This window comes from Rhinoderma darwinii, unplaced genomic scaffold (assembly GCF_050947455.1).
Source record: "Rhinoderma darwinii isolate aRhiDar2 unplaced genomic scaffold, aRhiDar2.hap1 Scaffold_446, whole genome shotgun sequence".
Taxonomy (NCBI): Eukaryota; Metazoa; Chordata; class Amphibia; order Anura; family Rhinodermatidae; genus Rhinoderma; species Rhinoderma darwinii.
The window spans coordinates 158,362-182,472 of record NW_027463908.1 but is presented as its reverse complement, the minus strand read 5'-3'; the positions used below and the strand labels follow the sequence as shown (position 1 = coordinate 182,472).

Below are 24,111 nucleotides of genomic sequence, written 5' to 3'. Positions count from 1 at the left end.
CATTGTGGCGGGCAGGCGAGCGGGCGGGCTGCTTTATTGGCTGTTTGCTGTTCCCCTACTCCACTCCACTATTTGACTGTTGTGCTGCATCAATCAATCAATCAATCAATCAATCAATCAATCAATCAATCAATCAGTGGCTGGCTCAGGTGCAGCTCTTTAACTTACCTAAAAGGGAGGGCGGAGAGAAGACAAGGAAGGTGAATGAGGTGTTCCAATGTGAAATGCCGGAAACACAGAAACACAGACGACACACAACAAGAGGTGGCAATCTATTCATTAATTGCATTTAATCAATGAGCTCATTATCACTCATGCATTGTCCAACAGGTGTTGAAATAATGGGATTAAAAGGGGAGATCCCTTCAGAAAGACAGAAACAATAGCAAAGACAAAAAACACTTTTGGAATCTGCTTTTAGTCAACACATAAGGAAAGGGTGCACCGGTCCTGGAAATACTGCAATACCAGGTCAATGCGTGGAGTGGACAGAGCAAGCTCTATTTCCATCTCCCTGTTCTAAAAATCCATTTAATATATGGTCCCCAGATAGGGGACGTATCAGATATTAAACTGATAAGAACAGATACTAGACTTGATCTTAGCCAAAAGGCCGAGAAGCGATAACCCGAACGGGCCGCGCGTTGCCCGAGCCTGCCCGATACTGCTGTTCAGCCCTTGCAGCGATTCAGCCTACTTCTAGGCAATTCCATGGGGCCCTGCAGGCTCACACACTCACAGCTACACGGGAGGTGAATAAAGGCCGGAGAGGAAGCCAGACAGGATTTGCTTCTTTTGCTTGCACCACAATGCAGTGCTGAAAGAGGAGGAATCTACATAAAAACGCCTTCCTGGCAACGCCCAAATGCCCTGCTGCCATGCAGATAAACACTGGCAGCGGCAGCAAGTGCATGCCCACAGCCACCCCTTGTTTCTTCACATCTTGTATCAGCTGTAATCCAGTCCAGTCCAGTGCTGCCTGCTGAGCAGCACTGACCAACACTGCCTGGGCCCAGGCTTTTATCTCTGAGGCCCCATTATGATGTCAGAAAGCTGGCTCTGGAATCCTGAGGGCTCCACTATGACACGTGCAAAGTTCCATCTGAACTTTATATAAGACGGTGAGGCTCAGTCAGTCACTCAGTGTTGCCTGAGAGGGCAACACTGCAACAGCCGGCCGCCAGGCTGTCTTTTTTTTGCACAGCTAGTTGCCTCCAGGAGGCCACAAGAGGGAGACAAGGGACTGCAAAATGGAAAATAGGCATCCACCAACTTTACAGACAACTTCTCCTTGCTCCTACAACCTCCATCCTTGCACAGTTTGTTATTCTTCTAGGTAACATAGTAACAAATCCAAATTGCTGCTCTCTTTGTAGGCAAGCAAGGCTTTGTTGCAACTGCAATTCTTACTTCTTCTTGAAATGTAGGGACGACAGTACATTCCATCACATCCATCTAGTGTACACAGGTAGGTCCATTGTGGCGGGCAGGCGAGCGGGCGGGCTGCTTTATTGGCTGTTTGCTGTTCCCCTACTCCACTCCACTATTTGACTGTTGTGCTGCATCAATCAATCAATCAATCAATCAATCAATCAATCAGTGGCTGGCTCAGGTGCAGCTCTTTAACTTACCTAAAAGGGAGGGCGGAGAGAAGACAAGGAAGGTGAATGAGGTGTTCCAATGTGAAATGCCGGAAACACAGAAACACAGACGACACACAACAAGAGGTGGCAATCTATTCATTAATTGCATTTAATCAATGAGCTCATTATCACTCATGCATTGTCCAACAGGTGTTGAAATAATGGGATTAAAAGGGGAGATCCCTTCAGAAAGACAGAAACAATAGCAAAGACAAAAAACACTTTTGGAATCTGCTTTTAGTCAACACATAAGGAAAGGGTGCACCGGTCCTGGAAATACTGCAATACCAGGTCAATGCGTGGAGTGGACAGAGCAAGCTCTATTTCCATCTCCCTGTTCTAAAAATCCATTTAATATATGGTCCCCAGATAGGGGACGTATCAGATATTAAACTGATAAGAACAGATACTACACTTGATCTTAGCCAAAAGGCCGAGAAGCGATAACCCGAACGGGCCGCGCGTTGCCCGAGCCTGCCCGATACTGCTGTTCAGCCCTTGCAGCGATTCAGCCTACTTCTAGGCAATTCCATGGGGCCCTGCAGGCTCACACACTCACAGCTACACGGGAGGTGAATAAAGGCCGGAGAGGAAGCCAGACATGATTTGCTTCTTTTGCTTGCACCACAATGCAGTGCTGAAAGAGGAGGAATCTACATAAAAACGCCTTCCTGGCAACGCCCAAATGCCCTGCTGCCATGCAGATAAACACTGGCAGCGGCAGCAAGTGCATGCCCACAGCCACCCCTTGTTCCTTCACACCTTGTATCAGCTGTAATCCAGTCCAGTCCAGTGCTGCCTGCTGAGCAGCACTGACCAACACTGCCTGGGCCCAGGCTTTTATCTCTGAGGCCCCATTATGATGTCAGAAAGCTGGCTCTGGAATCCTGAGGGCTCCACTATGACACGTGCAAAGTTCCGTCTGAACTTTATATAAGACGGTGAGGCTCAGTCAGTCACTCAGTGTTGCCTGAGAGGGCAACACTGCAACAGCCGGCCGCCAGGCTGTCTTTTTTTTGCACAGCTAGTTGCCTCCAGGAGGCCACAAGAGGGAGACAAGGGACTGCAAAATGGAAAATAGGCATCCACCAACTTTACAGACAACTTCTCCTTGCTCCTACAACCTCCATCCTTGCACAGTTTGTTATTCTTCTAGGTAACATAGTAACAAATCCAAATTGCTGCTCTCTTTGTAGGCAAGCAAGGCTTTGTTGCAACTGCAATTCTTACTTCTTCTTGAAATGTAGGGACGACAGTACATTCCATCACATCCATCTAGTGTACACAGGTAGGTCCATTGTGGCGGGCAGGCGAGCGGGCGGGCTGCTTTATTGGCTGTTTGCTGTTCCCCTACTCCACTCCACTATTTGACTGTTGTGCTGCATCAATCAATCAATCAATCAATCAATCAATCAATCAATCAATCAATCAATCAATCAGTGGCTGGCTCAGGTGCAGCTCTTTAACTTACCTAAAAGGGAGGGCGGAGAGAAGACAAGGAAGGTGAATGAGGTGTTCCAATGTGAAATGCCGGAAACACAGAAACACAGACGACACACAACAAGAGGTGGCAATCTATTCATTAATTGCATTTAATCAATGAGCTCATTATCACTCATGCATTGTCCAACAGGTGTTGAAATAATGGGATTAAAAGGGGAGATCCCTTCAGAAAGACAGAAACAATAGCAAAGACAAAAAACACTTTTGGAATCTGCTTTTAGTCAACACATAAGGAAAGGGTGCACCGGTCCTGGAAATACTGCAATACCAGGTCAATGCGTGGAGTGGACAGAGCAAGCTCTATTTCCATCTCCCTGTTCTAAAAATCCATTTAATATATGGTCCCCAGATAGGGGACGTATCAGATATTAAACTGATAAGAACAGATACTACACTTGATCTTAGCCAAAAGGCCGAGAAGCGATAACCCGAACGGGCCGCGCGTTGCCCGAGCCTGCCCGATACTGCTGTTCAGCCCTTGCAGCGATTCAGCCTACTTCTAGGCAATTCCATGGGGCCCTGCAGGCTCACACACTCACAGCTACACGGGAGGTGAATAAAGGCCGGAGAGGAAGCCAGACAGGATTTGCTTCTTTTGCTTGCACCACAATGCAGTGCTGAAAGAGGAGGAATCTACATAAAAACGCCTTCCTGGCAACGCCCAAATGCCCTGCTGCCATGCAGATAAACACTGGCAGCGGCAGCAAGTGCATGCCCACAGCCACCCCTTGTTCCTTCACACCTTGTATCAGCTGTAATCCAGTCCAGTCCAGTGCTGCCTGCTGAGCAGCACTGACCAACACTGCCTGGGCCCAGGCTTTTATCTCTGAGGCCCCATTATGATGTCAGAAAGCTGGCTCTGGAATCCTGAGGGCTCCACTATGACACGTGCAAAGTTCCGTCTGAACTTTATATAAGACGGTGAGGCTCAGTCAGTCACTCAGTGTTGCCTGAGAGGGCAACACTGCAACAGCCGGCCGCCAGGCTGTCTTTTTTTTGCACAGCTAGTTGCCTCCAGGAGGCCACAAGAGGGAGACAAGGGACTGCAAAATGGAAAATAGGCATCCACCAACTTTACAGACAACTTCTCCTTGCTCCTACAACCTCCATCCTTGCACAGTTTGTTATTCTTCTAGGTAACATAGTAACAAATCCAAATTGCTGCTCTCTTTGTAGGCAAGCAAGGCTTTGTTGCAACTGCAATTCTTACTTCTTCTTGAAATGTAGGGACGACAGTACATTCCATCACATCCATCTAGTGTACACAGGTAGGTCCATTGTGGCGGGCAGGCGAGCGGGCGGGCTGCTTTATTGGCTGTTTGCTGTTCCCCTACTCCACTCCACTATTTGACTGTTGTGCTGCATCAATCAATCAATCAATCAATCAATCAATCAATCAATCAATCAATCAATCAATCAGTGGCTGGCTCAGGTGCAGCTCTTTAACTTACCTAAAAGGGAGGGCGGAGAGAAGACAAGGAAGGTGAATGAGGTGTTCCAATGTGAAATGCCGGAAACACAGAAACACAGACGACACACAACAAGAGGTGGCAATCTATTCATTAATTGCATTTAATCAATGAGCTCATTATCACTCATGCATTGTCCAACAGGTGTTGAAATAATGGGATTAAAAGGGGAGATCCCTTCAGAAAGACAGAAACAATAGCAAAGACAAAAAACACTTTTGGAATCTGCTTTTAGTCAACACATAAGGAAAGGGTGCACCGGTCCTGGAAATACTGCAATACCAGGTCAATGCGTGGAGTGGACAGAGCAAGCTCTATTTCCATCTCCCTGTTCTAAAAATCCATTTAATATATGGTCCCCAGATAGGGGACGTATCAGATATTAAACTGATAAGAACAGATACTACACTTGATCTTAGCCAAAAGGCCGAGAAGCGATAACCCGAACGGGCCGCGCGTTGCCCGAGCCTGCCCGATACTGCTGTTCAGCCCTTGCAGCGATTCAGCCTACTTCTAGGCAATTCCATGGGGCCCTGCAGGCTCACACACTCACAGCTACACGGGAGGTGAATAAAGGCCGGAGAGGAAGCCAGACAGGATTTGCTTCTTTTGCTTGCACCACAATGCAGTGCTGAAAGAGGAGGAATCTACATAAAAACGCCTTCCTGGCAACGCCCAAATGCCCTGCTGCCATGCAGATAAACACTGGCAGCGGCAGCAAGTGCATGCCCACAGCCACCCCTTGTTCCTTCACACCTTGTATCAGCTGTAATCCAGTCCAGTCCAGTGCTGCCTGCTGAGCAGCACTGACCAACACTGCCTGGGCCCAGGCTTTTATCTCTGAGGCCCCATTATGATGTCAGAAAGCTGGCTCTGGAATCCTGAGGGCTCCACTATGACACGTGCAAAGTTCCGTCTGAACTTTATATAAGACGGTGAGGCTCAGTCAGTCACTCAGTGTTGCCTGAGAGGGCAACACTGCAACAGCCGGCCGCCAGGCTGTCTTTTTTTTGCACAGCTAGTTGCCTCCAGGAGGCCACAAGAGGGAGACAAGGGACTGCAAAATGGAAAATAGGCATCCACCAACTTTACAGACAACTTCTCCTTGCTCCTACAACCTCCATCCTTGCACAGTTTGTTATTCTTCTAGGTAACATAGTAACAAATCCAAATTGCTGCTCTCTTTGTAGGCAAGCAAGGCTTTGTTGCAACTGCAATTCTTACTTCTTCTTGAAATGTAGGGACGACAGTACATTCCATCACATCCATCTAGTGTACACAGGTAGGTCCATTGTGGCGGGCAGGCGAGCGGGCGGGCTGCTTTATTGGCTGTTTGCTGTTCCCCTACTCCACTCCACTATTTGACTGTTGTGCTGCATCAATCAATCAATCAATCAATCAATCAATCAATCAATCAATCAATCAATCAGTGGCTGGCTCAGGTGCAGCTCTTTAACTTACCTAAAAGGGAGGGCGGAGAGAAGACAAGGAAGGTGAATGAGGTGTTCCAATGTGAAATGCCGGAAACACAGAAACACAGACGACACACAACAAGAGGTGGCAATCTATTCATTAATTGCATTTAATCAATGAGCTCATTATCACTCATGCATTGTCCAACAGGTGTTGAAATAATGGGATTAAAAGGGGAGATCCCTTCAGAAAGACAGAAACAATAGCAAAGACAAAAAACACTTTTGGAATCTGCTTTTAGTCAACACATAAGGAAAGGGTGCACCGGTCCTGGAAATACTGCAATACCAGGTCAATGCGTGGAGTGGACAGAGCAAGCTCTATTTCCATCTCCCTGTTCTAAAAATCCATTTAATATATGGTCCCCAGATAGGGGACGTATCAGATATTAAACTGATAAGAACAGATACTACACTTGATCTTAGCCAAAAGGCCGAGAAGCGATAACCCGAACGGGCCGCGCGTTGCCCGAGCCTGCCCGATACTGCTGTTCAGCCCTTGCAGCGATTCAGCCTACTTCTAGGCAATTCCATGGGGCCCTGCAGGCTCACACACTCACAGCTACACGGGAGGTGAATAAAGGCCGGAGAGGAAGCCAGACAGGATTTGCTTCTTTTGCTTGCACCACAATGCAGTGCTGAAAGAGGAGGAATCTACATAAAAACGCCTTCCTGGCAACGCCCAAATGCCCTGCTGCCATGCAGATAAACACTGGCAGCGGCAGCAAGTGCATGCCCACAGCCACCCCTTGTTCCTTCACACCTTGTATCAGCTGTAATCCAGTCCAGTCCAGTGCTGCCTGCTGAGCAGCACTGACCAACACTGCCTGGGCCCAGGCTTTTATCTCTGAGGCCCCATTATGATGTCAGAAAGCTGGCTCTGGAATCCTGAGGGCTCCACTATGACACGTGCAAAGTTCCGTCTGAACTTTATATAAGACGGTGAGGCTCAGTCAGTCACTCAGTGTTGCCTGAGAGGGCAACACTGCAACAGCCGGCCGCCAGGCTGTCTTTTTTTTGCACAGCTAGTTGCCTCCAGGAGGCCACAAGAGGGAGACAAGGGACTGCAAAATGGAAAATAGGCATCCACCAACTTTACAGACAACTTCTCCTTGCTCCTACAACCTCCATCCTTGCACAGTTTGTTATTCTTCTAGGTAACATAGTAACAAATCCAAATTGCTGCTCTCTTTGTAGGCAAGCAAGGCTTTGTTGCAACTGCAATTCTTACTTCTTCTTGAAATGTAGGGACGACAGTACATTCCATCACATCCATCTAGTGTACACAGGTAGGTCCATTGTGGCGGGCAGGCGAGCGGGCGGGCTGCTTTATTGGCTGTTTGCTGTTCCCCTACTCCACTCCACTATTTGACTGTTGTGCTGCATCAATCAATCAATCAATCAATCAATCAATCAATCAATCAATCAATCAATCAATCAATCAGTGGCTGGCTCAGGTGCAGCTCTTTAACTTACCTAAAAGGGAGGGCGGAGAGAAGACAAGGAAGGTGAATGAGGTGTTCCAATGTGAAATGCCGGAAACACAGAAACACAGACGACACACAACAAGAGGTGGCAATCTATTCATTAATTGCATTTAATCAATGAGCTCATTATCACTCATGCATTGTCCAACAGGTGTTGAAATAATGGGATTAAAAGGGGAGATCCCTTCAGAAAGACAGAAACAATAGCAAAGACAAAAAACACTTTTGGAATCTGCTTTTAGTCAACACATAAGGAAAGGGTGCACCGGTCCTGGAAATACTGCAATACCAGGTCAATGCGTGGAGTGGACAGAGCAAGCTCTATTTCCATCTCCCTGTTCTAAAAATCCATTTAATATATGGTCCCCAGATAGGGGACGTATCAGATATTAAACTGATAAGAACAGATACTACACTTGATCTTAGCCAAAAGGCCGAGAAGCGATAACCCGAACGGGCCGCGCGTTGCCCGAGCCTGCCCGATACTGCTGTTCAGCCCTTGCAGCGATTCAGCCTACTTCTAGGCAATTCCATGGGGCCCTGCAGGCTCACACACTCACAGCTACACGGGAGGTGAATAAAGGCCGGAGAGGAAGCCAGACAGGATTTGCTTCTTTTGCTTGCACCACAATGCAGTGCTGAAAGAGGAGGAATCTACATAAAAACGCCTTCCTGGCAACGCCCAAATGCCCTGCTGCCATGCAGATAAACACTGGCAGCGGCAGCAAGTGCATGCCCACAGCCACCCCTTGTTCCTTCACACCTTGTATCAGCTGTAATCCAGTCCAGTCCAGTGCTGCCTGCTGAGCAGCACTGACCAACACTGCCTGGGCCCAGGCTTTTATCTCTGAGGCCCCATTATGATGTCAGAAAGCTGGCTCTGGAATCCTGAGGGCTCCACTATGACACGTGCAAAGTTCCGTCTGAACTTTATATAAGACGGTGAGGCTCAGTCAGTCACTCAGTGTTGCCTGAGAGGGCAACACTGCAACAGCCGGCCGCCAGGCTGTCTTTTTTTTGCACAGCTAGTTGCCTCCAGGAGGCCACAAGAGGGAGACAAGGGACTGCAAAATGGAAAATAGGCATCCACCAACTTTACAGACAACTTCTCCTTGCTCCTACAACCTCCATCCTTGCACAGTTTGTTATTCTTCTAGGTAACATAGTAACAAATCCAAATTGCTGCTCTCTTTGTAGGCAAGCAAGGCTTTGTTGCAACTGCAATTCTTACTTCTTCTTGAAATGTAGGGACGACAGTACATTCCATCACATCCATCTAGTGTACACAGGTAGGTCCATTGTGGCGGGCAGGCGAGCGGGCGGGCTGCTTTATTGGCTGTTTGCTGTTCCCCTACTCCACTCCACTATTTGACTGTTGTGCTGCATCAATCAATCAATCAATCAATCAATCAATCAATCAATCAATCAATCAATCAATCAATCAATCAATCAATCAATCAGTGGCTGGCTCAGGTGCAGCTCTTTAACTTACCTAAAAGGGAGGGCGGAGAGAAGACAAGGAAGGTGAATGAGGTGTTCCAATGTGAAATGCCGGAAACACAGAAACACAGACGACACACAACAAGAGGTGGCAATCTATTCATTAATTGCATTTAATCAATGAGCTCATTATCACTCATGCATTGTCCAACAGGTGTTGAAATAATGGGATTAAAAGGGGAGATCCCTTCAGAAAGACAGAAACAATAGCAAAGACAAAAAACACTTTTGGAATCTGCTTTTAGTCAACACATAAGGAAAGGGTGCACCGGTCCTGGAAATACTGCAATACCAGGTCAATGCGTGGAGTGGACAGAGCAAGCTCTATTTCCATCTCCCTGTTCTAAAAATCCATTTAATATATGGTCCCCAGATAGGGGACGTATCAGATATTAAACTGATAAGAACAGATACTACACTTGATCTTAGCCAAAAGGCCGAGAAGCGATAACCCGAACGGGCCGCGCGTTGCCCGAGCCTGCCCGATACTGCTGTTCAGCCCTTGCAGCGATTCAGCCTACTTCTAGGCAATTCCATGGGGCCCTGCAGGCTCACACACTCACAGCTACACGGGAGGTGAATAAAGGCCGGAGAGGAAGCCAGACAGGATTTGCTTCTTTTGCTTGCACCACAATGCAGTGCTGAAAGAGGAGGAATCTACATAAAAACGCCTTCCTGGCAACGCCCAAATGCCCTGCTGCCATGCAGATAAACACTGGCAGCGGCAGCAAGTGCATGCCCACAGCCACCCCTTGTTCCTTCACACCTTGTATCAGCTGTAATCCAGTCCAGTCCAGTGCTGCCTGCTGAGCAGCACTGACCAACACTGCCTGGGCCCAGGCTTTTATCTCTGAGGCCCCATTATGATGTCAGAAAGCTGGCTCTGGAATCCTGAGGGCTCCACTATGACACGTGCAAAGTTCCGTCTGAACTTTATATAAGACGGTGAGGCTCAGTCAGTCACTCAGTGTTGCCTGAGAGGGCAACACTGCAACAGCCGGCCGCCAGGCTGTCTTTTTTTTGCACAGCTAGTTGCCTCCAGGAGGCCACAAGAGGGAGACAAGGGACTGCAAAATGGAAAATAGGCATCCACCAACTTTACAGACAACTTCTCCTTGCTCCTACAACCTCCATCCTTGCACAGTTTGTTATTCTTCTAGGTAACATAGTAACAAATCCAAATTGCTGCTCTCTTTGTAGGCAAGCAAGGCTTTGTTGCAACTGCAATTCTTACTTCTTCTTGAAATGTAGGGACGACAGTACATTCCATCACATCCATCTAGTGTACACAGGTAGGTCCATTGTGGCGGGCAGGCGAGCGGGCGGGCTGCTTTATTGGCTGTTTGCTGTTCCCCTACTCCACTCCACTATTTGACTGTTGTGCTGCATCAATCAATCAATCAATCAATCAATCAATCAATCAATCAATCAATCAATCAATCAATCAATCAGTGGCTGGCTCAGGTGCAGCTCTTTAACTTACCTAAAAGGGAGGGCGGAGAGAAGACAAGGAAGGTGAATGAGGTGTTCCAATGTGAAATGCCGGAAACACAGAAACACAGACGACACACAACAAGAGGTGGCAATCTATTCATTAATTGCATTTAATCAATGAGCTCATTATCACTCATGCATTGTCCAACAGGTGTTGAAATAATGGGATTAAAAGGGGAGATCCCTTCAGAAAGACAGAAACAATAGCAAAGACAAAAAACACTTTTGGCATCTGCTTTTAGTCAACACATAAGGAAAGGGTGCACCGGTCCTGGAAATACTGCAATACCAGGTCAATGCGTGGAGTGGACAGAGCAAGCTCTATTTCCATCTCCCTGTTCTAAAAATCCATTTAATATATGGTCCCCAGATAGGGGACGTATCAGATATTAAACTGATAAGAACAGATACTACACTTGATCTTAGCCAAAAGGCCGAGAAGCGATAACCCGAACGGGCCGCGCGTTGCCCGAGCCTGCCCGATACTGCTGTTCAGCCCTTGCAGCGATTCAGCCTACTTCTAGGCAATTCCATGGGGCCCTGCAGGCTCACACACTCACAGCTACACGGGAGGTGAATAAAGGCCGGAGAGGAAGCCAGACAGGATTTGCTTCTTTTGCTTGCACCACAATGCAGTGCTGAAAGAGGAGGAATCTACATAAAAACGCCTTCCTGGCAACGCCCAAATGCCCTGCTGCCATGCAGATAAACACTGGCAGCGGCAGCAAGTGCATGCCCACAGCCACCCCTTGTTCCTTCACACCTTGTATCAGCTGTAATCCAGTCCAGTCCAGTGCTGCCTGCTGAGCAGCACTGACCAACACTGCCTGGGCCCAGGCTTTTATCTCTGAGGCCCCATTATGATGTCAGAAAGCTGGCTCTGGAATCCTGAGGGCTCCACTATGACACGTGCAAAGTTCCGTCTGAACTTTATATAAGACGGTGAGGCTCAGTCAGTCACTCAGTGTTGCCTGAGAGGGCAACACTGCAACAGCCGGCCGCCAGGCTGTCTTTTTTTTGCACAGCTAGTTGCCTCCAGGAGGCCACAAGAGGGAGACAAGGGACTGCAAAATGGAAAATAGGCATCCACCAACTTTACAGACAACTTCTCCTTGCTCCTACAACCTCCATCCTTGCACAGTTTGTTATTCTTCTAGGTAACATAGTAACAAATCCAAATTGCTGCTCTCTTTGTAGGCAAGCAAGGCTTTGTTGCAACTGCAATTCTTACTTCTTCTTGAAATGTAGGGACGACAGTACATTCCATCACATCCATCTAGTGTACACAGGTAGGTCCATTGTGGCGGGCAGGCGAGCGGGCGGGCTGCTTTATTGGCTGTTTGCTGTTCCCCTACTCCACTCCACTATTTGACTGTTGTGCTGCATCAATCAATCAATCAATCAATCAATCAATCAATCAATCAATCAATCAATCAATCAATCAGTGGCTGGCTCAGGTGCAGCTCTTTAACTTACCTAAAAGGGAGGGCGGAGAGAAGACAAGGAAGGTGAATGAGGTGTTCCAATGTGAAATGCCGGAAACACAGAAACACAGACGACACACAACAAGAGGTGGCAATCTATTCATTAATTGCATTTAATCAATGAGCTCATTATCACTCATGCATTGTCCAACAGGTGTTGAAATAATGGGATTAAAAGGGGAGATCCCTTCAGAAAGACAGAAACAATAGCAAAGACAAAAAACACTTTTGGAATCTGCTTTTAGTCAACACATAAGGAAAGGGTGCACCGGTCCTGGAAATACTGCAATACCAGGTCAATGCGTGGAGTGGACAGAGCAAGCTCTATTTCCATCTCCCTGTTCTAAAAATCCATTTAATATATGGTCCCCAGATAGGGGACGTATCAGATATTAAACTGATAAGAACAGATACTACACTTGATCTTAGCCAAAAGGCCGAGAAGCGATAACCCGAACGGGCCGCGCGTTGCCCGAGCCTGCCCGATACTGCTGTTCAGCCCTTGCAGCGATTCAGCCTACTTCTAGGCAATTCCATGGGGCCCTGCAGGCTCACACACTCACAGCTACACGGGAGGTGAATAAAGGCCGGAGAGGAAGCCAGACAGGATTTGCTTCTTTTGCTTGCACCACAATGCAGTGCTGAAAGAGGAGGAATCTACATAAAAACGCCTTCCTGGCAACGCCCAAATGCCCTGCTGCCATGCAGATAAACACTGGCAGCGGCAGCAAGTGCATGCCCACAGCCACCCCTTGTTCCTTCACACCTTGTATCAGCTGTAATCCAGTCCAGTCCAGTGCTGCCTGCTGAGCAGCACTGACCAACACTGCCTGGGCCCAGGCTTTTATCTCTGAGGCCCCATTATGATGTCAGAAAGCTGGCTCTGGAATCCTGAGGGCTCCACTATGACACGTGCAAAGTTCCGTCTGAACTTTATATAAGACGGTGAGGCTCAGTCAGTCACTCAGTGTTGCCTGAGAGGGCAACACTGCAACAGCCGGCCGCCAGGCTGTCTTTTTTTTGCACAGCTAGTTGCCTCCAGGAGGCCACAAGAGGGAGACAAGGGACTGCAAAATGGAAAATAGGCATCCACCAACTTTACAGACAACTTCTCCTTGCTCCTACAACCTCCATCCTTGCACAGTTTGTTATTCTTCTAGGTAACATAGTAACAAATCCAAATTGCTGCTCTCTTTGTAGGCAAGCAAGGCTTTGTTGCAACTGCAATTCTTACTTCTTCTTGAAATGTAGGGACGACAGTACATTCCATCACATCCATCTAGTGTACACAGGTAGGTCCATTGTGGCGGGCAGGCGAGCGGGCGGGCTGCTTTATTGGCTGTTTGCTGTTCCCCTACTCCACTCCACTATTTGACTGTTGTGCTGCATCAATCAATCAATCAATCAATCAATCAATCAATCAATCAATCAGTGGCTGGCTCAGGTGCAGCTCTTTAACTTACCTAAAAGGGAGGGCGGAGAGAAGACAAGGAAGGTGAATGAGGTGTTCCAATGTGAAATGCCGGAAACACAGAAACACAGACGACACACAACAAGAGGTGGCAATCTATTCATTAATTGCATTTAATCAATGAGCTCATTATCACTCATGCATTGTCCAACAGGTGTTGAAATAATGGGATTAAAAGGGGAGATCCCTTCAGAAAGACAGAAACAATAGCAAAGACAAAAAACACTTTTGGAATCTGCTTTTAGTCAACACATAAGGAAAGGGTGCACCGGTCCTGGAAATACTGCAATACCAGGTCAATGCGTGGAGTGGACAGAGCAAGCTCTATTTCCATCTCCCTGTTCTAAAAATCCATTTAATATATGGTCCCCAGATAGGGGACGTATCAGATATTAAACTGATAAGAACAGATACTACACTTGATCTTAGCCAAAAGGCCGAGAAGCGATAACCCGAACGGGCCGCGCGTTGCCCGAGCCTGCCCGATACTGCTGTTCAGCCCTTGCAGCGATTCAGCCTACTTCTAGGCAATTCCATGGGGCCCTGCAGGCTCACACACTCACAGCTACACGGGAGGTGAATAAAGGCCGGAGAGGAAGCCAGACAGGATTTGCTTCTTTTGCTTGCACCACAATGCAGTGCTGAAAGAGGAGGAATCTACATAAAAACGCCTTCCTGGCAACGCCCAAATGCCCTGCTGCCATGCAGATAAACACTGGCAGCGGCAGCAAGTGCATGCCCACAGCCACCCCTTGTTCCTTCACACCTTGTATCAGCTGTAATCCAGTCCAGTCCAGTGCTGCCTGCTGAGCAGCACTGACCAACACTGCCTGGGCCCAGGCTTTTATCTCTGAGGCCCCATTATGATGTCAGAAAGCTGGCTCTGGAATCCTGAGGGCTCCACTATGACACGTGCAAAGTTCCGTCTGAACTTTATATAAGACGGTGAGGCTCAGTCAGTCACTCAGTGTTGCCTGAGAGGGCAACACTGCAACAGCCGGCCGCCAGGCTGTCTTTTTTTTGCACAGCTAGTTGCCTCCAGGAGGCCACAAGAGGGAGACAAGGGACTGCAAAATGGAAAATAGGCATCCACCAACTTTACAGACAACTTCTCCTTGCTCCTACAACCTCCATCCTTGCACAGTTTGTTATTCTTCTAGGTAACATAGTAACAAATCCAAATTGCTGCTCTCTTTGTAGGCAAGCAAGGCTTTGTTGCAACTGCAATTCTTACTTCTTCTTGAAATGTAGGGACGACAGTACATTCCATCACATCCATCTAGTGTACACAGGTAGGTCCATTGTGGCGGGCAGGCGAGCGGGCGGGCTGCTTTATTGGCTGTTTGCTGTTCCCCTACTCCACTCCACTATTTGACTGTTGTGCTGCATCAATCAATCAATCAATCAATCAATCAATCAATCAATCAGTGGCTGGCTCAGGTGCAGCTCTTTAACTTACCTAAAAGGGAGGGCGGAGAGAAGACAAGGAAGGTGAATGAGGTGTTCCAATGTGAAATGCCGGAAACACAGAAACACAGACGACACACAACAAGAGGTGGCAATCTATTCATTAATTGCATTTAATCAATGAGCTCATTATCACTCATGCATTGTCCAACAGGTGTTGAAATAATGGGATTAAAAGGGGAGATCCCTTCAGAAAGACAGAAACAATAGCAAAGACAAAAAACACTTTTGGAATCTGCTTTTAGTCAACACATAAGGAAAGGGTGCACCGGTCCTGGAAATACTGCAATACCAGGTCAATGCGTGGAGTGGACAGAGCAAGCTCTATTTCCATCTCCCTGTTCTAAAAATCCATTTAATATATGGTCCCCAGATAGGGGACGTATCAGATATTAAACTGATAAGAACAGATACTACACTTGATCTTAGCCAAAAGGCCGAGAAGCGATAACCCGAACGGGCCGCGCGTTGCCCGAGCCTGCCCGATACTGCTGTTCAGCCCTTGCAGCGATTCAGCCTACTTCTAGGCAATTCCATGGGGCCCTGCAGGCTCACACACTCACAGCTACACGGGAGGTGAATAAAGGCCGGAGAGGAAGCCAGACAGGATTTGCTTCTTTTGCTTGCACCACAATGCAGTGCTGAAAGAGGAGGAATCTACATAAAAACGCCTTCCTGGCAACGCCCAAATGCCCTGCTGCCATGCAGATAAACACTGGCAGCGGCAGCAAGTGCATGCCCACAGCCACCCCTTGTTCCTTCACACCTTGTATCAGCTGTAATCCAGTCCAGTCCAGTGCTGCCTGCTGAGCAGCACTGACCAACACTGCCTGGGCCCAGGCTTTTATCTCTGAGGCCCCATTATGATGTCAGAAAGCTGGCTCTGGAATCCTGAGGGCTCCACTATGACACGTGCAAAGTTCCGTCTGAACTTTATATAAGACGGTGAGGCTCAGTCAGTCACTCAGTGTTGCCTGAGAGGGCAACACTGCAACAGCCGGCCGCCAGGCTGTCTTTTTTTTGCACAGCTAGTTGCCTCCAGGAGGCCACAAGAGGGAGACAAGGGACTGCAAAATGGAAAATAGGCATCCACCAACTTTACAGACAACTTCTCCTTGCTCCTACAACCTCCATCCTTGCACAGTTTGTTATTCTTCTAGGTAACATAGTAACAAATCCAAATTGCTGCTCTCTTTGTAGGCAGGCAAGGCTTTGTTGCAACTGCAATTCTTACTTCTTCTTGAAATGTAGGGACGACAGTACATTCCATCACATCCATCTAGTGTACACAGGTAGGTCCATTGTGGCGGGCAGGCGAGCGGGCGGGCTGCTTTATTGGCTGTTTGCTGTTCCCCTACTCCACTCCACTATTTGACTGTTGTGCTGCATCAATCAATCAATCAATCAATCAATCAATCAATCAATCAATCAATCAATCAATCAGTGGCTGGCTCAGGTGCAGCTCTTTAACTTACCTAAAAGGGAGGGCGGAGAGAAGACAAGGAAGGTGAATGAGGTGTTCCAATGTGAAATGCCGGAAACACAGAAACACAGACGACACACAACAAGAGGTGGCAATCTATTCATTAATTGCATTTAATCAATGAGCTCATTATCACTCATGCATTGTCCAACAGGTGTTGAAATAATGGGATTAAAAGGGGAGATCCCTTCAGAAAGACAGAAACAATAGCAAAGACAAAAAACACTTTTGGAATCTGCTTTTAGTCAACACATAAGGAAAGGGTGCACCGGTCCTGGAAATACTGCAATACCAGGTCAATGCGTGGAGTGGACAGAGCAAGCTCTATTTCCATCTCCCTGTTCTAAAAATCCATTTAATATATGGTCCCCAGATAGGGGACGTATCAGATATTAAACTGATAAGAACAGATACTACACTTGATCTTAGCCAAAAGGCCGAGAAGCGATAACCCGAACGGGCCGCGCGTTGCCCGAGCCTGCCCGATACTGCTGTTCAGCCCTTGCAGCGATTCAGCCTACTTCTAGGCAATTCCATGGGGCCCTGCAGGCTCACACACTCACAGCTACACGGGAGGTGAATAAAGGCCGGAGAGGAAGCCAGACAGGATTTGCTTCTTTTGCTTGCACCACAATGCAGTGCTGAAAGAGGAGGAATCTACACCAAATGCCCTGCTGCCATGCAGATAAACACTGGCAGCGGCAGCAAGTGCATGCCCACAGCCACCCCTTGTTCCTTCACACCTTGTATCAGCTGTAATCCAGTCCAGTCCAGTGCTGCCTGCTGAGCAGCACTGACCAACACTGCCTGGGCCCAGGCTTTTATCTCTGAGGCCCCATTATGATGTCAGAAAGCTGGCTCTGGAATCCTGAGGGCTCCACTATGACACGTGCAAAGTTCCGTCTGAACTTTATATAAGACGGTGAGGCTCAGTCAGTCACTCAGTGTTGCCTGAGAGGGCAACACTGCAACAGCCGGCCGCCAGGCTGTCTTTTTTTTGCACAGCTAGTTGCCTCCAGGAGGCCACAAGAGGGAGACAAGGGACTGCAAAATGGAAAATAGGCATCCACCAACTTTACAGACAACTTCTCCTTGCTCCTACAACCTCCATCCTTGCACAGTTTGTTATTCTTCTAGGTAACATAGTAACAAATCCAAATTGCTGCTCTCTTTGTAGGCAAGCAAGGCTTTGTTGCAACTGCAATTCTTACTTCTTCTTGAAATGTAGGGACGACAGTACATTCCATCACATCCATCTAGTGTACACAGGTAGGTCCATTGTGGCGGGCAGGCGAGCGGGCGGGCTGCTTTATTGGCTGTTTGCTGTTCCCCTACTCCACTCCACTATTTGACTGTTGTGCTGCATCAATCAATCAATCAATCAATCAATCAATCAATCAATCAATCAATCAATCAATCAATCAGTGGCTGGCTCAGGTGCAGCTCTTTAACTTACCTAAAAGGGAGGGCGGAGAGAAGACAAGGAAGGTGAATGAGGTGTTCCAATGTGAAATGCCGGAAACACAGAAACACAGACGACACACAACAAGAGGTGGCAATCTATTCATTAATTGCATTTAATCAATGAGCTCATTATCACTCATGCATTGTCCAACAGGTGTTGAAATAATGGGATTAAAAGGGGAGATCCCTTCAGAAAGACAGAAACAATAGCAAAGACAAAAAACACTTTTGGAATCTGCTTTTAGTCAACACATAAGGAAAGGGTGCACCGGTCCTGGAAATACTGCAATACCAGGTCAATGCGTGGAGTGGACAGAGCAAGCTCTATTTCCATCTCCCTGTTCTAAAAATCCATTTAATATATGGTCCCCAGATAGGGGACGTATCAGATATTAAACTGATAAGAACAGATACTACACTTGATCTTAGCCAAAAGGCCGAGAAGCGATAACCCGAACGGGCCGCGCGTTGCCCGAGCCTGCCCGATACTGCTGTTCAGCCCTTGCAGCGATTCAGCCTACTTCTAGGCAATTCCATGGGGCCCTGCAGGCTCACACACTCACAGCTACACGGGAGGTGAATAAAGGCCGGAGAGGAAGCCAGACAGGATTTGCTTCTTTTGCTTGCACCACAATGCAGTGCTGAAAGAGGAGGAATCTACATAAAAACGCCTTCCTGGCAACGCCCAAATGCCCTGCTGCCATGCAGATAAACACTGGCAGCGGCAGCAAGTGCATGCCCACAGCCACCCCTTGTTCCTTCACACCTTGTATCAGCTGTAATCCAGTCCAGTCCAGTGCTGCCTGCTGAGCAGCACTGACCAACACTGCCTGGGCCCAGGCTTTTATCTCTGAGGCCCCATTATGATGTCAGAAAGCTGGCTCTGGAATCCTGAGGGCTCCACTATGACACGTGCAAAGTTCCGTCTGAACTTTATATAAGACGGTGAGGCTCAGTCAGTCACTCAGTGTTGCCTGAGAGGGCAACACTGCAACAGCCGGCCGCCAGGCTGTCTTTTTTTTGCACAGCTAGTTGCCTCCAGGAGGCCACAAGAGGGAGACAAGGGACTGCAAAATGGAAAATAGGCATCCACCAACTTTACAGACAACTTCTCCTTGCTCCTACAACCTCCATCCTTGCACAGTTTGTTATTCTTCTAGGTAACATAGTAACAAATCCAAATTGCTGCTCTCTTTGTAGGCAAGCAAGGCTTTGTTGCAACTGCAATTCTTACTTCTTCTTGAAATGTAGGGACGACAGTACATTCCATCACATCCATCTAGTGTACACAGGTAGGTCCATTGTGGCGGGCAGGCGAGCGGGCGGGCTGCTTTATTGGCTGTTTGCTGTTCCCCTACTCCACTCCACTATTTGACTGTTGTGCTGCATCAATCAATCAATCAATCAATCAATCAATCAATCAATCAATCAATCAATCAATCAATCAGTGGCTGGCTCAGGTGCAGCTCTTTAACTTACCTAAAAGGGAGGGCGGAGAGAAGACAAGGAAGGTGAATGAGGTGTTCCAATGTGAAATGCCGGAAACACAGAAACACAGACGACACACAACAAGAGGTGGCAATCTATTCATTAATTGCATTTAATCAATGAGCTCATTATCACTCATGCATTGTCCAACAGGTGTTGAAATAATGGGATTAAAAGGGGAGATCCCTTCAGAAAGACAGAAACAATAGCAAAGACAAAAAACACTTTTGGAATCTGCTTTTAGTCAACACATAAGGAAAGGGTGCACCGGTCCTGGAAATACTGCAATACCAGGTCAATGCGTGGAGTGGACAGAGCAAGCTCTATTTCCATCTCCCTGTTCTAAAAATCCATTTAATATATGGTCCCCAGATAGGGGACGTATCAGATATTAAACTGATAAGAACAGATACTACACTTGATCTTAGCCAAAAGGCCGAGAAGCGATAACCCGAACGGGCCGCGCGTTGCCCGAGCCTGCCCGATACTGCTGTTCAGCCCTTGCAGCGATTCAGCCTACTTCTAGGCAATTCCATGGGGCCCTGCAGGCTCACACACTCACAGCTACACGGGAGGTGAATAAAGGCCGGAGAGGAAGCCAGACAGGATTTGCTTCTTTTGCTTGCACCACAATGCAGTGCTGAAAGAGGAGGAATCTACATAAAAACGCCTTCCTGGCAACGCCCAAATGCCCTGCTGCCATGCAGATAAACACTGGCAGCGGCAGCAAGTGCATGCCCACAGCCACCCCTTGTTCCTTCACACCTTGTATCAGCTGTAATCCAGTCCAGTCCAGTGCTGCCTGCTGAGCAGCACTGACCAACACTGCCTGGGCCCAGGCTTTTATCTCTGAGGCCCCATTATGATGTCAGAAAGCTGGCTCTGGAATCCTGAGGGCTCCACTATGACACGTGCAAAGTTCCGTCTGAACTTTATATAAGACGGTGAGGCTCAGTCAGTCACTCAGTGTTGCCTGAGAGGGCAACACTGCAACAGCCGGCCGCCAGGCTGTCTTTTTTTTGCACAGCTAGTTGCCTCCAGGAGGCCACAAGAGGGAGACAAGGGACTGCAAAATGGAAAATAGGCATCCACCAACTTTACAGACAACTTCTCCTTGCTCCTACAACCTCCATCCTTGCACAGTTTGTTATTCTTCTAGGTAACATAGTAACAAATCCAAATTGCTGCTCTCTTTGTAGGCAAGCAAGGCTTTGTTGCAACTGCAATTCTTACTTCTTCTTGAAATGTAGGGACGACAGTACATTCCATCACATCCATCTAGTGTACACAGGTAGGTCCATTGTGGCGGGCAGGCGAGCGGGCGGGCTGCTTTATTGGCTGTTTGCTGTTCCCCTACTCCACTCCACTATTTGACTGTTGTGCTGCATCAATCAATCAATCAATCAATCAATCAATCAATCAATCAATCAATCAATCAATCAGTGGCTGGCTCAGGTGCAGCTCTTTAACTTACCTAAAAGGGAGGGCGGAGAGAAGACAAGGAAGGTGAATGAGGTGTTCCAATGTGAAATGCCGGAAACACAGAAACACAGACGACACACAACAAGAGGTGGCAATCTATTCATTAATTGCATTTAATCAATGAGCTCATTATCACTCATGCATTGTCCAACAGGTGTTGAAATAATGGGATTAAAAGGGGAGATCCCTTCAGAAAGACAGAAACAATAGCAAAGACAAAAAACACTTTTGGAATCTGCTTTTAGTCAACACATAAGGAAAGGGTGCACCGGTCCTGGAAATACTGCAATACCAGGTCAATGCGTGGAGTGGACAGAGCAAGCTCTATTTCCATCTCCCTGTTCTAAAAATCCATTTAATATATGGTCCCCAGATAGGGGACGTATCAGATATTAAACTGATAAGAACAGATACTACACTTGATCTTAGCCAAAAGGCCGAGAAGCGATAACCCGAACGGGCCGCGCGTTGCCCGAGCCTGCCCGATACTGCTGTTCAGCCCTTGCAGCGATTCAGCCTACTTCTAGGCAATTCCATGGGGCCCTGCAGGCTCACACACTCACAGCTACACGGGAGGTGAATAAAGGCCGGAGAGGAAGCCAGACAGGATTTGCTTCTTTTGCTTGCACCACAATGCAGTGCTGAAAGAGGAGGAATCTACATAAAAACGCCTTCCTGGCAACGCCCAAATGCCCTGCTGCCATGCAGATAAACACTGGCAGCGGCAGCAAGTGCATGCCCACAGCCACCCCATGTTCCTTCACACCTTGTATCAGCTGTAATCCAGTCCAGTCCAGTGCTGCCTGCTGAGCAGCACTGACCAACACTGCCTGGGCCCAGGCTTTTATCTCTGAGGCCCCATTATGATGTCAGAAAGCTGGCTCTGGAATCCTGAGGGCTCCACTATGACACGTGCAAAGTTCCGTCTGAACTTTATATAAGACGGTGAGGCTCAGTCAGTCACTCAGTGTTGCCTGAGAGGGCAACACTGCAACAGCCGGCCGCCAGGCTGTCTTTTTTTTGCACAGCTAGTTGCCTCCAGGAGGCCACAAGAGGGAGACAAGGGACTGCAAAATGGAAAATAGGCATCCACCAACTTTACAGACAACTTCTCCTTGCTCCTACAACCTCCATCCTTGCACAGTTTGTTATTCTTCTAGGTAACATAGTAACAAATCCAAATTGCTGCTCTCTTTGTAGGCAAGCAAGGCTTTGTTGCAACTGCAATTCTTACTTCTTCTTGAAATGTAGGGACGACAGTACATTCCATCACATCCATCTAGTGTACACAGGTAGGTCCATTGTGGCGGGCAGGCGAGCGGGCGGGCTGCTTTATTGGCTGTTTGCTGTTCCCCTACTCCACTCCACTATTTGACTGTTGTGCTGCATCAATCAATCAATCAATCAATCAATCAATCAATCAGTGGCTGGCTCAGGTGCAGCTCTTTAACTTACCTAAAAGGGAGGGCGGAGAGAAGACAAGGAAGGTGAATGAGGTGTTCCAATGTGAAATGCCGGAAACACAGAAACACAGACGACACACAACAAGAGGTGGCAATCTATTCATTAATTGCATTTAATCAATGAGCTCATTATCACTCATGCATTGTCCAACAGGTGTTGAAATAATGGGATTAAAAGGGGAGATCCCTTCAGAAAGACAGAAACAATAGCAAAGACAAAAAACACTTTTGGAATCTGCTTTTAGTCAACACATAAGGAAAGGGTGCACCGGTCCTGGAAATACTGCAATACCAGGTCAATGCGTGGAGTGGACAGAGCAAGCTCTATTTCCATCTCCCTGTTCTAAAAATCCATTTAATATATGGTCCCCAGATAGGGGACGTATCAGATATTAAACTGATAAGAACAGATACTACACTTGATCTTAGCCAAAAGGCCGAGAAGCGATAACCCGAACGGGCCGCGCGTTGCCCGAGCCTGCCCGATACTGCTGTTCAGCCCTTGCAGCGATTCAGCCTACTTCTAGGCAATTCCATGGGGCCCTGCAGGCTCACACACTCACAGCAACACGGGAGGTGAATAAAGGCCGGAGAGGAAGCCAGACAGGATTTGCTTCTTTTGCTTGCACCACAATGCAGTGCTGAAAGAGGAGGAATCTACATAAAAACGCCTTCCTGGCAACGCCCAAATGCCCTGCTGCCATGCAGATAAACACTGGCAGCGGCAGCAAGTGCATGCCCACAGCCACCCCTTGTTCCTTCACACCTTGTATCAGCTGTAATCCAGTCCAGTCCAGTGCTGCCTGCTGAGCAGCACTGACCAACACTGCCTGGGCCCAGGCTTTTATCTCTGAGGCCCCATTATGATGTCAGAAAGCTGGCTCTGGAATCCTGAGGGCTCCACTATGACACGTGCAAAGTTCCGTCTGAACTTTATATAAGACGGTGAGGCTCAGTCAGTCACTCAGTGTTGCCTGAGAGGGCAACACTGCAACAGCCGGCCGCCAGGCTGTCTTTTTTTTGCACAGCTAGTTGCCTCCAGGAGGCCACAAGAGGGAGACAAGGGACTGCAAAATGGAAAATAGGCATCCACCAACTTTACAGACAACTTCTCCTTGCTCCTACAACCTCCATCCTTGCACAGTTTGTTATTCTTCTAGGTAACATAGTAACAAATCCAAATTGCTGCTCTCTTTGTAGGCAAGCAAGGCTTTGTTGCAACTGCAATTCTTACTTCTTCTTGAAATGTAGGGACGACAGTACATTGTACATTCCATCACATCCATCTAGTGTACACAGGTAGGTCCATTGTGGCGGGCAGGCGAGCGGGCGGGCTGCTTTATTGGCTGTTTGCTGTTCCCCTACTCCACTCCACTATTTGACTGTTGTGCTGCATCAATCAATCAATCAATCAATCAATCAATCAATCAATCAATCAATCAATCAATCAATCAGTGGCTGGCTCAGGTGCAGCTCTTTAACTTACCTAAAAGGGAGGGCGGAGAGAAGACAAGGAAGGTGAATGAGGTGTTCCAATGTGAAATGCCGGAAACACAGAAACACAGACGACACACAACAAGAGGTGGCAATCTATTCATTAATTGCATTTAATCAATGAGCTCATTATCACTCATGCATTGTCCAACAGGTGTTGAAATAATGGGATTAAAAGGGGAGATCCCTTCAGAAAGACAGAAACAATAGCAAAGACAAAAAACACTTTTGGAATCTGCTTTTAGTC

General features: G+C 47.7%; 16 non-coding genes across 16 annotated transcripts; all 16 read right to left on the bottom strand.

The window, feature by feature from the left end:
* Nucleotides 1-434: 434 nt before the first annotated feature.
* LOC142716027 (U2 spliceosomal RNA) lies at nt 435-625 on the bottom strand. The gene has a single exon (XR_012871332.1). It is a non-coding gene; the product is annotated as a U2 spliceosomal RNA (small nuclear RNA).
* A 1,272-nt stretch (nt 626-1,897) lies between these two features.
* LOC142715974 (U2 spliceosomal RNA) lies at nt 1,898-2,088 on the bottom strand. The gene has a single exon (XR_012871285.1). It is a non-coding gene; the product is annotated as a U2 spliceosomal RNA (small nuclear RNA).
* A 1,292-nt stretch (nt 2,089-3,380) lies between these two features.
* On the bottom strand, nt 3,381-3,571 carry LOC142715973 (U2 spliceosomal RNA). The gene has a single exon (XR_012871284.1). It is a non-coding gene; the product is annotated as a U2 spliceosomal RNA (small nuclear RNA).
* A 1,292-nt stretch (nt 3,572-4,863) lies between these two features.
* Nucleotides 4,864-5,054, bottom strand: LOC142715972 (U2 spliceosomal RNA). The gene has a single exon (XR_012871283.1). It is a non-coding gene; the product is annotated as a U2 spliceosomal RNA (small nuclear RNA).
* Nucleotides 5,055-6,342: 1,288 nt separating this feature from the next.
* On the bottom strand, nt 6,343-6,533 carry LOC142715971 (U2 spliceosomal RNA). The gene has a single exon (XR_012871282.1). It is a non-coding gene; the product is annotated as a U2 spliceosomal RNA (small nuclear RNA).
* Nucleotides 6,534-7,829: 1,296 nt separating this feature from the next.
* LOC142715969 (U2 spliceosomal RNA) lies at nt 7,830-8,020 on the bottom strand. Its single transcript, XR_012871281.1, has one exon. It is a non-coding gene; the product is annotated as a U2 spliceosomal RNA (small nuclear RNA).
* Nucleotides 8,021-9,332: 1,312 nt separating this feature from the next.
* Nucleotides 9,333-9,523, bottom strand: LOC142715968 (U2 spliceosomal RNA). Its single transcript, XR_012871280.1, has one exon. It is a non-coding gene; the product is annotated as a U2 spliceosomal RNA (small nuclear RNA).
* Nucleotides 9,524-10,823: 1,300 nt separating this feature from the next.
* LOC142715967 (U2 spliceosomal RNA) lies at nt 10,824-11,014 on the bottom strand. The gene has a single exon (XR_012871279.1). It is a non-coding gene; the product is annotated as a U2 spliceosomal RNA (small nuclear RNA).
* A 1,296-nt stretch (nt 11,015-12,310) lies between these two features.
* Nucleotides 12,311-12,501, bottom strand: LOC142715966 (U2 spliceosomal RNA). The gene has a single exon (XR_012871278.1). It is a non-coding gene; the product is annotated as a U2 spliceosomal RNA (small nuclear RNA).
* A 1,280-nt stretch (nt 12,502-13,781) lies between these two features.
* LOC142715964 (U2 spliceosomal RNA) lies at nt 13,782-13,972 on the bottom strand. The gene has a single exon (XR_012871276.1). It is a non-coding gene; the product is annotated as a U2 spliceosomal RNA (small nuclear RNA).
* A 1,276-nt stretch (nt 13,973-15,248) lies between these two features.
* LOC142715963 (U2 spliceosomal RNA) lies at nt 15,249-15,439 on the bottom strand. The gene has a single exon (XR_012871275.1). It is a non-coding gene; the product is annotated as a U2 spliceosomal RNA (small nuclear RNA).
* Nucleotides 15,440-16,731: 1,292 nt separating this feature from the next.
* LOC142715962 (U2 spliceosomal RNA) lies at nt 16,732-16,922 on the bottom strand. The gene has a single exon (XR_012871274.1). It is a non-coding gene; the product is annotated as a U2 spliceosomal RNA (small nuclear RNA).
* A 1,273-nt stretch (nt 16,923-18,195) lies between these two features.
* On the bottom strand, nt 18,196-18,386 carry LOC142715961 (U2 spliceosomal RNA). The gene has a single exon (XR_012871273.1). It is a non-coding gene; the product is annotated as a U2 spliceosomal RNA (small nuclear RNA).
* A 1,296-nt stretch (nt 18,387-19,682) lies between these two features.
* On the bottom strand, nt 19,683-19,873 carry LOC142715960 (U2 spliceosomal RNA). The gene has a single exon (XR_012871272.1). It is a non-coding gene; the product is annotated as a U2 spliceosomal RNA (small nuclear RNA).
* A 1,292-nt stretch (nt 19,874-21,165) lies between these two features.
* Nucleotides 21,166-21,356, bottom strand: LOC142715958 (U2 spliceosomal RNA). The gene has a single exon (XR_012871271.1). It is a non-coding gene; the product is annotated as a U2 spliceosomal RNA (small nuclear RNA).
* A 1,272-nt stretch (nt 21,357-22,628) lies between these two features.
* LOC142715957 (U2 spliceosomal RNA) lies at nt 22,629-22,819 on the bottom strand. Its single transcript, XR_012871270.1, has one exon. It is a non-coding gene; the product is annotated as a U2 spliceosomal RNA (small nuclear RNA).
* Nucleotides 22,820-24,111: the final 1,292 nt, after the last annotated feature.